Here is a 13,468-nt window from a genome sequence, read left to right as displayed (position 1 = left end):
AAATATGACTGCTTTTCCTTTTCTTTAATAGATAAATCTTTCCCCTGCTGCTGTTTTTCCTTGTGTGATATGTAATATTGAGTAAATACCTATATCTTTCTTTTAAACTTCATGTTTCACTCTCCAACTGATCTGGATAGTTTCTTGGATTCAAAGTTCCATCTCAGGGTTTGTCTACATGATTCTGTTCAGGACCAGACCCATTTTATTAAAATGTTTTACTGATTTTATTGATCCCTCTCTTCTCTTTTCCAAGACAGTGCCTTGATACATAGAAAAATATTGTTTGTAAGACACCTATTAGTAAAGGTCTCAGGATTATACACTTTCTGCATCTCTGGTCTGGTCCTTGGATTTGTTAACACTGAAGTTTTTTGGACACATATTTGAGTTAGGGGTATCATGCTAGCACTCACTTTCAAGGTCCAGTCTGGGACAGTTGTTTCTCATGAGAGTCCCTTCTTTCTTTACACAGTTTAAGCCTATATTTCCATCAGTTTCTGATCCCTCTGATTTACACAGAAGCAGCTTTTTCTCCTGTATCTACACTATGGGGATCAAGCTACACACTTACCTATTTTGCCTTCTCTCCCCCCATTGGATGTGCTATACTATATTCCACAGAACACTTAACCAAGGTGTATATGCAAGGGCTTCACTTATATGTCACATATGTCACAGCTCCCCTCACCTGTCACATCTCATCCTTTTTTTTTTTTTTTTTTTTTTTTTTTTTTTTTTTTTTCCTCTCATTCTTTTGGAGTCCTACCTCAAGAGAAAACATGAAAAGGCACCTCATGCTTTTATCTTTCTTCCGATATTTCACTGCAATGGAAGGAATGCCTTTGTATTCCTTTTACTGACACATATTTACCTTAATTCATAAGTACCTTTGACAATGCAGTAATCATGTTTGGTTTTGAAGAAGAAATACCCTTTTACAACTATGGAAATAATTAAAAAATCTTGAATGATATGGTTTACAAGTTGGTTTTTTTTGGGGGGGGGGATTGGCAAAGTTTAAGCAGTAAAATTTCTTTATTTTTCAACTACAAGTTAACCTTGAGATTTTGAAAGTTGAATCTAGAGATAGAAAGATGACTTAATCATTAAGAGTACTGGTTTGTCTTAATACAGCCTGTGTTTGGCTCCCAACACCAGATTGAGTGTCTCACAACCTTCTGTAATTTCTTATCCAGGGGATCCAGAACCCTCTTCTGGCTTCCACTAGTACTATATGCTCACTCACACACATGCATACACACACAAATACATATGTACACCTGCACACACACACACATACACACAATATACACATATACACACAAATGCACATACACTTTCACACACACATATAAATAATAAATAAATGAATAAATAAATTTAAATTTTCTATCACTCTTTTAAAATTTTTTATTGTTAAAAATCCTAACATAAATCAATATACTTTGTACCATAAAGAGTTGTTGATGCATAAAAGAATATAAAAAAGAGGTCTATTTATGTCATTTATAAACATCATCTTATTACAGAATCCCATGATATCTTATTTCTTACAACATTGTGCATTTTGACAAAGAACCATATGAATCAAATCTCCTGGAGATTTTGGAAGTACTAGATCTTCTAGTCACTTGTGTTTTCTTCTTCATTTTTTTATTACCCTACCCTATTTGTGATCAAAGATTGAGCACCTTCATCTGAACTATGTGGATCTAGGGATGTATGTTCAATTATACTTACAATTTTATGTTACAAGCACTTTCCCACCACCTGGTCCCAGAGTCACATCAGTACCAAAATAACACACAGAGATTCTATTAGTTATAAAGCTGTTGGCCAATGGCTAGAGCTTCTTATTGGATAGCTATGTCTAAAATATCAACTCATTTCTACCTATCTAAGTGTTTCCATATGGTCTTACTTTACCCGAGAGAGAGTCTAGACTTCTTACTCCTCTTATGTTCTACATTTCGACTCCTCTCTACTACATCTCCCAGAATCCTCCTTGTCTCCTAGTCCCACCAATCTTGCTTCTCTATTGGCCAATAGTGCTTTATTCATTAACCAATACAAGAAACATAGTCACAAAATGACATCTCCCTTCAATTTTATATCATTATAGTCCTAGAGATTCCTAATAGAGAAATCTACAGGAAGCAGAGAATATCAATTTAAATATCTTACTCTACCTCTCATGAGTCTTTTCCTTTTCCATTAACTATTCTTTACTATTCACTAAAAGCAATTGTGCCTATTATCAAGTTTATAAAGCAGTAAGTCCCCATTTAGAACAATGTACAAAGTAAATACACTTTAAATCATAATATGAGATAAAACACTAGAGTGTTCAATTAATCTACAAGAAAGAATAAGGCAAGACAAACAATATGCAAGGCAGATACTGAGTTTTTCCCAAACCATGACCTTAGGCAACCCTGAAAGATTCTTCGAGAACTTCACAACAGTTCTCTTGTGATGAAATTCTATATGACATACAGTCTTATCAGAATAGCTGAAAGACATGTCATCACTTCCCTCATTTTATCATTGAGAAATTAGGTTGAGTACATTCAAATTATTGAGAGAGCTGAAACTCACAGATGTTTAAATAAATAAAAATACTTTGTTAGCAACTTAGATCTTACATTTTTAATTAAGTGAATATTCCACTGAGATGAAAACTGCCTATTGGTTTATGTCATATATCACAATTAAATCATGCCAGAGCATTCAAAGTATATTTATCCCACCTTTAAAATATGAAGAAACCACTTTGCAAGGAAATTAATGAACAATTTCAACACTGAACAGTATGAAATAGGGCCAATATCTTAAGTTAGAATGGTTTTTTCATTATATCATTTTAGTTTATAAGTTGTGGCAAATACTCTCCTCTGTATAGTTTTCTACAAGTCTCTTTTCTTTGAGCAAGGGATGTGGAATATCAGGTACCACCTTTATCTCTAACTCCTCCAAATCTACAAACACAAAGACAATTAGATCACAGCTGGAGAGCTGAAGTTTCTCTGGGTATGTGGCTTCTAGATGGAAAGAATTAAGTCAAGTTTGGCTTCACCACCATTTTCTGAGAGCTAAATTTCTAAAATTCAAATGACTCTCTTATCTAAATGGAGGTTATGTCCCCATAAAGAGATATTGATAGAGAAGGACTTCAAATGGTACCTATCTCACCAACTTAAAAGGAATAGAACTAAATAATATGGACAAGAAAACTCAATTCCAAGACACACTCCCTGAAACACAAATAGGCTGAGTCCCTAGCTGTAAAGCAATAAGTAAAAATGCTAAATAGAGAAGCACAAAGAACTGGAATAGAGGAACCATCCCAGTGACAATTACGCTCTAGAGAAAGGCAACGTTGTCATCAGTGTCATTTGTCAGTATAGCATTTGCCCAAAAACTCTTGTTTGTGTTTTAGAAAGGCTGAGGAAGGCTTGTGACTCCTGACTCATTGTAGCAAAGGAAGAAGCCAAGACCCAGGGGACAAGTAGAACAGGATTTGTCACTCTGATTCAGACATATTTACTCTACCTCCATAGTGTGGTGTTTCAGTTATGTTTTCTTATTCTCTTAAAAAATATTGCAGACCACAAGAATGGAGGTCATGGATCATTATGATGTTAGAAAGAAGGTATGATGACAGAGAAAGACCTGTTCATGAATGTGTGGCTTTGTATATTTGGCAGGACAAAAATTTGGAAGTGAAGGCTGACCAAAAATTATGTTTGCATCTTTGAATATTTAGTTCTATTCTATGGAGGGTACTGAGCCACTAATGCCTACATTTATGTGTTTATGGTGACATTAATGAGTATAACTTATCTTCAAACTGGTCTGATCGAAATACACAGAGCACATGTGTATGTGTGTGTGTGTGTGTGTGTGTGTGTGTGTGTGTGCGCACACACACACACACACATATATATATATTGGGTGGGGGGGAAAGACAGGGACAGAGAGCTGAAACACAGAATTTATATATAGTCTGGGATGCCCCAGGCTGGCCTCAAACTCACAACCCTCCTTACTCAGCATCTATTATACACAGATCAGGTTAGAATAAGGCAGAGGATTATGGGTAAATGATATACAGGAATAAGAAGATTTATCAGATAAAATATAGAGTCCCAAATGGATTTGAATTTCAGATAAATGAATTGTATCTGGCCTCATGCAATATTTCTCATAACCCATCTCACTAACTATAATGTCCAAATTTGACCATATCCACTTATTTTCAAAGATATTTAGGGAAGGATTAGGTGAATATTTTCTGTTTAGTTAATTCAGGTTCCCCTGAATGTTCCATATTTTTACTTTAAAAATTTTTGATATTTTACTCCAAAGTATGTGGTTTATCTGTGTGTCTATTTTTCCATGTTTGTATTATTGTTAATCTGTGTTGTCTTTGTATTATGTGTGTACCTGCCTGTGTGCATAGAAGGGAGAAGAGAGATACTGGATGATTTGGAGACTGAGTGGTAACAATAAGAAAAGTTGGGTGCCTTATCTTTCCAAAAAATAAGTGCATTTTTCTTGAAGTAAAATAATGGCATCATATGTTATGTATATTTTTAAAGTGGTTTTTTTTTTTTTTTTTTGTAACTCAGATCTGCTGCAATCCCAGCCGTTGGGAGGCTGAGGCAGTAAAATCTTGAGCCAAGGTCCTCTGGAGCTCCACAGCAAGAGGATATCTCAATGTAAAGGAATGTGGTGTGTGTGTGTGTGTGTGTGTGTGTGTGTGTGTGTGTGTGCGCACGCGCGCGTGCGCGCGCATGCGTGTGAAAATGAGAAAATTGAAATCCTCAATCACAAACTAGAGATAATCACTGTTAAAATTTGCCAATTTACCTGACTTTCTTACTCCTCATTCCTCCAAATATGAAATAAATAGAAAATATTAAAACCAGATTAATGTGGTGAGGTATCCACCAGAGACCACTCAGGCATGGGTTCAAGCCCATAGAAAGTCTTTATTAACTAGCAGCCAACTTCTGAGTATTTGAAACCCAAGTACAGTCCTGAACTTTTTCTGTGGTGGCCTGTAAGCACAAAACCACATCCTTGGTGGATACACCTCAGATAGCAGAACCAAAAAGCAAGGTCAGTATTTTCAGGAACTTTCTCAGAACTTTGATTAGGTCTTTGTTTTCATTTTGGCAGGGGTTGCTGTCTATGGCAGGGTTCCAAGACCTGAATAATACTTCCATCGCAGCATCAGTTGTGATAGGGTCTTTGAGCCTAAGAAGGTCTGGGGCCTGTTACATTTAAGTTAGCATTTCTGGAAAACTAAATACAGCCAAGTAATTCAAATGGGTTATGCAGATGACTACCTTAGATGTTTGATGAGAACCCTAGGAAGGAATACAGAAGATTTTCATGAACATTACTAAGGCTATCAAGCAATTAGTGATCCAACTGAGATTCTGATATGGGAAGTGACTGAGATGCTCAATCCTAGATGAGTAAACTGATCAACCTCATCTCATCCAAGACAAGGGGACCAAATATGGAAGAGAGGACATAAATAATGTAAGAGCTGGTAGGAGGGAAACTACAAAATACTTTCTTCCTGACATAGCACATGCTCAGCACTAACTGGATTCAGTGGACTAGTAACAATAATTTTTTTAAAAAGAACATGAAAAGAACATGGGTGAGTCCTGGGATAAGTCCAAGGGAGGTTTTAGGGGGATGATATGATCAAAATCATTTGTGTTCATGTATGGAATTTTCATTGAATAAATGATGTTTTCATTTATCTCATAGTTTTTAAGATTTTTATTACTTTAAAAATATTCATTATTTAAGTTTCTGTACAATCTATTTTAATCATATTTCTTTTCCCTCAATTCTTCCCACGTTCTCTCTATCTCCCTACCCACCCTGCCATGAACACAACCTTTCTCCCTCCTCCCTTGCCCTTCCTCATTCTCTACTCCATCCCCATCTTGTTCATTCTTACTCTTACTCTCACGCCCAGGAGTAATTAGCCAATGCAAAACAGACTATGTTTTTTTTTTTTTTTTTTTTTTTTTTTTTTGCTATTTTTGTTTTTTTTTTTTTTTTTTTTATGCTTTTTGTTTTGTTTTTGTCATCTTACTGTTATTTGTTTTGTTATAGAGAATTTTATTTTAAAAGCTAAGGAAATAAATTCTGAACTTTAATTATCATATATCAGAGGCAATTCATTTGCAAGGATCCCACTTAGGGGGGCATTATAAGCCTCAGTCAGCACACTTCCTTGGCATCCTGATGGCTTGAACAGTGCTTTGTTAATAACTTTTACATTTTTGAGGAATACGTACTGGTTAAGTATTTTGTAGACTGTCTCTTGGGATTCCCCGTTGTTTTCTTCTGTATTGGACTAGACTATGAAACTTTGCTGAGTCAATGGAAGTCATCTTTTGTATATTCCTTAGATTCTTCATTGTGGCTTTCCTTTCTGTATGATGTCCCTCATTGTACTGTCTGGTACCTACCACATTAGCATAAACCAGTAAGACTGAGTTTCAGATGCTGGAAGAGTGCTTACTGATGCCTTCATAGTGGTAGACCTGCTTTCTTGGTATTCCATTAGCTGGGTCAAGCATCTCTATTGAGTTGCTGCTCCTGGGCCATCATGATGTTGTCAAGCAAGACCTGAGTATGTTGTTATTTTCATTCTTCTGCATGTCTCACATCCCATCTGAAATCTTCCTGCTGCCTTTGGGATGTTGCAGGTAAAGTGTCTTGTCCAGCTGGACCTGGGAAGCTGCAGGCTCTGCATGGATAGATACCAAGTCTTGCTGACCTGCTTCCACGCAAGAGCTTATGCCATGCAGTGTGCCTGATACTGCAGTTGTTTTCTCTGCTGTTTTTGAGGTCTAGCTTCCTCATAGCTGCTACAAACACTTAGCAATGGGACAGTGGGCAGTGTAGGGCACAGGGTAGGGCAAGGGCAAAGGCAGACTCATGGTGGGGGTGGATGGGGGTGTATCAGAGCTTCAAGTGTGCTCTTGATGGGGACAGGACACAGGAGCAGGGAGATCTGGGGCCAACCCAGGGAGTTCCCAGAGGATGGTGTAGGGGAGAGGCCACCCGAATTGGGCCCAGACCTACCTCTAGCCAAGGGCTGGCTGTAGAGGACAAAGGCTGGGCTGATACTCACGATATTTCTGCACCAATAGGCGGATTTCACTGGGACCTGGCACTCTCCAGCTGAGGCCTCTTTAGCAGAGGCTCTGCTTTGGGACGTGGGTATTCTTCTTGGTGCTAGAATGTTGGTGGTAGATTTGGAAAACTTTTTGCCCTCAAAATAACTTACATACAGAGATACAGACAGGGAGTGAGCAATCAATTATGGCATACACCATCAGGTTGCTTTGGGTGCTTTGAAGCAAACACATGAGGATTATGTTGGGAAGAAGCTTCAAAATCCTCTGAGGCTATACAAATGAGACCTGAAGAATAGTAGTTACTAATAAAGTTAAAATACTTGCTAACTGATTCATTCATTTAAGTGGGTATGATTTTAGGAATTTTAAGATCTGTTACTATTCAGAAGTGATAGGAAATATGCATTCATTTTTGAGCATCTATTAGAGAAGTAGCAAATCTTCAGAAAGGCCGCTAGAAGTCTGATAACACAGAGGCAAGAGTTTTAATGGAGAACATTGGTCAAAGGTATTGTGCAAAGATATGAGAACTCTGAATAATTCAAATATGAGCATTTTATTGAACTTTAAATTTTTTGATTATTTTTATGTGTATACATTTGGATATTTGGTTGTACACTGTCCTCTGATATGTATGTTCTCTCTCTCTCTCTCTCTCTGTCTCTCCCCCAAATAAACATAGTTTGGCTGATGAAGAGGAATTCTCGATCTCTGCGGGTCCACTCGGAGTTCCTGCAGGCAAGATCCTTGACCCCCAATCATGGCCTCTGCCAAAGAACAAGGTCTCAGCTGGAGAGCGCCAGTTTCCAGTGAGATCCCACTTTCCTGCAAAACCTACTCAAGTTCCAGCTCAGCCCTTGCCATCTTCCACCAGCTATTGGCCAGAGGTGAGTCTGGGCCCAATCTGGGCTGCCTGTCCCCTACAACCTCTTTTCTCCCCTCCCCCGCCCGAACTCCCTGGGTTGGCCCCTGATCCTGCTGCTCCTGTCTTCAGTCCACATCGAGAGCACCCTTGGAGCTCTGATACACCCCCACCCATCCCCGCCACCAGCCTACCGCCCCCTACCCAGTGCCCTACCCCACCCACAGTCCTGCCGCACTGGTTGAGCATTGGGACAGAGGGTGGAACCAACAACTCTGACCAAAGGAGACCTGACTATCCTTGCAGGACCACCTGCAATTTCCACCTGCTTGGTCTCTGAACCCCGCCTCCAGTCCTCTGCTGGAGTCCCGGGCCCCTCCCAGAGATCCACCTATCTCTGCAGGTCCACTGGGAGTTCCTGCAGCTATTGGCCAGAGCTATTGGCCAAAGCTATTGGCCAGAAGATCACTGTGAGTACCTGTTTACATCTTCTTCTGGATCCTCATCCTTGACCCCATCCCTGGATCCCTGTTTGCTGAGAAACCTCCTAGAGAGCTTGGACCACACAGAGCTACAGATATTGAATCTCAGACCCACATAAGCCCATCGGGGAAGTACCATAGAGAGAGGGGGGATACACCACCAACACCTACTGGAAGAAGCTATGGGAAGAAGGCAATACAAGAGAACACCTAACAACAAAAAGACAAACATGACACCACCAGAATCTAGGGAATCTACACCAACTAGAATGGAACACAACAACAAAGCAGAGGAAGCAGAAGGGTAGGACTTAAAAATTACCATCATAAAAATGATAGAGGCCCTCAAAGAAGATGTGAGAAAATCCCTTAAAGAAATGGAGGAAAAAAACAAACAAAAAAGTGGAAGAAATGAACAAATTCCTTAAGGAAAGTACAGAAAGCCAAGAAAAAACAATTAACCAGGTGAAGGAAAAGGTTCAAGACTTGAAAACTGAAATTGAGAAAATAAAGGCAACACAAACGGAAGGAATGCTAGAAATTGAAAAGCTGGGCAAAAAATCGGCAACGACAAACACAAGCATAACCAATAGAATTCAAGAGATGGAAGAGAGAATTTCAGGCGCAGAAGATAAACTAGAAGAAATAGATTCATCGACCAAAGAAAATCATAAATCCAACAAATCCTTAACACAAAACATCCAGGAAATGTGGGACACCATGAAAAGGCCAAACCTAAGAATAATAGGCATAGACGAAGGTGAGGAAGCCCAGCTCAAAGGTGTCAAAAACATGTTCAACAAAATCATCGAGGAAAACTTTCCAAATCTAAAGAAGGACATGCCCATGAAAGTACAAGAAGCGTACCGAACCCCAAAAAGGCTGGACCAAAGAAAAAAGGCCCCTCGACATATAATAATCAAAACACCTAGCATACAGAATAAAGAAAGAATATTAAGAGAGGCAAAGAAAAAAGGACAGGTAACATATAAAGGCAGACCTATCAAAATTACACCGGACTTCTCCATGGAAACCCTCAAGGCCAGAAGGTCCTGGATAGATGTTCTACAAGTATTAAGAGAACACGGATGCCAGCCTAGGCTACTATATCCAGCAAAACGCTCAATCAATATAGATGGAGAGAACACGATATTTAATGACAAAATCATATTTTCCCAATATGTATCTACAAATCCAGCCCTACAGAAAGTATTAGAAGGAAAACTCCAACCCAAGGAAGGTAACTACGCCCGCAAAAATGTAGGCAACAGATAATTCAACTACACCAGAAACCAAGGGTGAAGCAGAACAAATATATTCACAATACCACTGCCAACAACAAACCTAAATCAAACAAGCATCAACAATCAATGGTCCTTACCCTCAATATTAATGGTCTTAACTCACCTATAAAAAGACACAGGCTAACAGAATGGATATGAAGACAGAATCCATCCTTCTGCTGCATACAAGAAACACATCTTAGCTTCAAAGATAGACATTACCTCAGGGTAAAGGGTTGGGAAAAGATTTTCCACTCAAATGGAAATAAGAAGCAAGCAGGCGTAGCTATCCTAATATCTAACAAGTTAGACTTCAAACCAAAAGTAGTCAAAAGAGATGAAGATGGTCATTTCATATTCATCTCAGGAGAAATCCATCAACACAAAGTCTCAGTTCTGAACATCTATGCCCCTAATACAAAGGCACACACATTTGTAAAAGAAACACTACTAAAACTCAAAGCTCATATAATACCTCACACACTTATAGTGGGAGACTTCAATACACCACTCTCAACACTAGACAGGACAACAAATCAGAAACTCAACAAAGAAACAAAAGAATTAACAGAAGTTATGTCTCAACTGGGGTTAACAGACATCTATAGAACATTCCATCCAAAGACAAAAGAATATACCTTCTTCTCTGCTGCACATGGAACCTTCTCTAAAATCGACTACATACTAGGTGACATAACAAACCTCAACAGATACAAGAGAATAGGAATAATCCCCTGTCTCTTATCGGACCACCATGCTTTAAAATTGGAATTCAACAACAACACAAATAGCAGAAAACTTGCAAACTCATGGAAACTGAACAATGTGCAATTGCACCACTCCTGGGTCAAAGAAGAAATAAAGAAAGAAATTAAAGACTTTCTAATATTCAACGAGAATGAGGATACAACATACCCGAACTTATGGGACACCTTGAAAGCAGTGCTACGAGGGAAGTTAATTGCACTAAGTGCCCATATGAAGAAAACACAGGGTAGTCACATAAGAGAATTAACAGCCCAACTGAAAACCTTACAACAGAGAGAAGCGAATTCACCCCTCAGGATTAGACGCCAGGAAATAATCAACTTGAGGGCTGAAATCAACAAAATAGAAACCAGGAAAACAATACAAAAAATCAATGCAACAAAGAGTTGGTTTTTTGAGAAAATCAACAAGATAGACAAACCTTTATCCAAATTAACGAAAAAGCAGAGACAGAACATGCAAATTAACAAAATCAGAAACGAAATGGGGAACATAACAACAGACACAGAGGAAATCCAGACAATTTTCAGGTCATACTTTGAAAACCTGTATTCCACAAAAATTGAAAATTCAAAGGAAATGGACAAATTTCTGGAAAACTATCACTTACCAAAATTAAATCAAGAACAGACAAACAACTTAAATAGACCTATACCCTGCAATGAAATAGAAGCAGTCATCGAAAGCCTTCCTACCAAAAAAACTCCAGGGCCAGATGGATTCAATGCAGAATTCTACCAGACATTCAAGGAAGAACTAATATAGAAGCAGTCATCGAAAGCCTTCCTACCAAAAAAACTCCAGGGCCAGATGGATTCAATGCAGAATTCTACCAGACATTCAAGGAAGAACTAATACCACTACTCCTCAAACTGTTCCACAAGATAGAAACAGAAGGTTCTGTGCCAAACTCTTTTCTGAGGCCACAATAACTTTGGTATACAAACCTCACAAAGACACAACTAAGAAAGAAAACTACAGACCAATATCCCTGATGAACATCGATGCAAAAATACTCAATAAAATACTGGCAAACCGAATTCAAGAATACATCAGAGAAATCATCCACCATGACCAAGTAGGCTTCATACCTGGAATGTAGGGATGGTTTAACATACGAAAATCTATCAACGTGATCCACCATATAAACAAACTGAAAAAGAAAAACCATATGATTATTTCCCTAGATGCGGAAAAAGCCTTCAACAAAATTCAACACCCTTTCATGATAAAGGTATTGGAGAGGTCAGGGATAACAGGAACATACCTAAACATAATAAGAGCAATATACAGCAAACCAACTGCCAACATCAAACTGAATGGAGAGAAACTTAAGCCAATTCCTCTAAAATGAGGAACAAGACAAGGCTGTCCTCTCTCTCCATATCTCTTCAATATCGTACTAGAAGTTCTAGCTAATGCCATAAGACAACAAAAGGAGATCAAGGGGATCCAAATTGGAAAGAAAGAAGTCAAACTGTCTCTATTTGCAGATGATATGATAGTTTACATAAGCGACCCAATAAACTCTACCAGGGGACTCCTACAGCTGATAAACACCTTCAGCAAACTAGCAGGATACAAGATAAACTCAAAAAAAAAAAATCAGTAGCCCTATTTTTTTCAGACGACAAAGAGGCAGAGAAAGAAATCAGAGAAACATCACCCTTTACAATAGCCACAAGCAACATAAAGTATCTTGGTGTAATGCTTACCAAACAAGTAAAAGACCTATATAATAAGAACTTTGTGACTCTAAAGAGAGAAATTAAAGAAGATACCAGGAAATGGAAAGATCTCCCATGCTCTTGGTTAGGTAGGATTAACATAGTAAAAATGGCAATCTTACCAAAAAGCAATCTACAGATTCAATGCAATCCCCATTAAAATCCCACCACAATTCTTCACCGCCCTTGAAAGGATAATAATCAACTTTATATGGAAAAACAAAAGACCCAGGATAGACAAAACAACCCTATACAATAAAAGAACTTCAGGAGGCATCACCATTCCTGACTTTAAGCTCTACTACAGAGCTATAGTTCTGGAAACAGCCTGGTATTGGCATAAAATTGACAGTAGACCAATGGAATCGAATTGAAAATCCTGATATTAATCCACGCACCTATGAACACCTGATTTTCGACAAAACGCTAAAATTATACAATGGGGCAAGGACAGCATCTTCAACAAATGGTGCTGGCACAATTGGATGAGGGTGTGTAGAAGACTGCAGATAGACCCATGTCTGTCGCCATGCACAAAACTCAAGTCCAAATGGATCAAAGACCTCAACATCAATCCAGCCACATTGAACCTCTTAGAAGAGAAAGTAGGAGGTACCCTTGAACAAATTGGTATAGGAGACCGCTTCTTGAACATAACTCCAGGGGCACAGACACTGAAAGAAACAATTAATAAATGGGACCTCTTCAAACTTAGAAGCTTCTGTAAGGCAAAGGACACAGTTGACAAGACCAAACGGCAGCCCACAGACTGGGAAAAGATTTTCACCAACCCTATATCTGACAAAGGGCTGATCTCCAAAATACACAAAGAACTCAAGAAACTAGTCAACAAAACACCAAGTAACCCTATTAAAAAATGGGGTACAGAACTGAAGAAAGAATTCTCAATGGAGGAAATCAAAAAGGCTGAAAGACACTTAAGAAAATGTTCCACATCCTTAGCTATCAGGGAAATGCAAATCAAAACAACTTTGAGATACCATCTTACTCCTGCCAGAATGGCTAAAATTAGAAACACCAGTGATGACTTATGTTGGAGAGGATGTGGAGAAAGTGGAACACTCCTCCAATGCTGGTAGGAGTGCAAACTCATACAGCCATTTTGGAGATCAGTATGGCGGTTCCTCAGGAAAATGGGAATTAG

The sequence above is a fragment of the Phodopus roborovskii genome, unplaced genomic scaffold (assembly GCF_943737965.1).
Source record: "Phodopus roborovskii unplaced genomic scaffold, PHOROB, whole genome shotgun sequence".
Taxonomy (NCBI): domain Eukaryota; kingdom Metazoa; phylum Chordata; class Mammalia; order Rodentia; family Cricetidae; genus Phodopus; species Phodopus roborovskii.
This window is presented reverse-complemented; position numbering follows the sequence as displayed.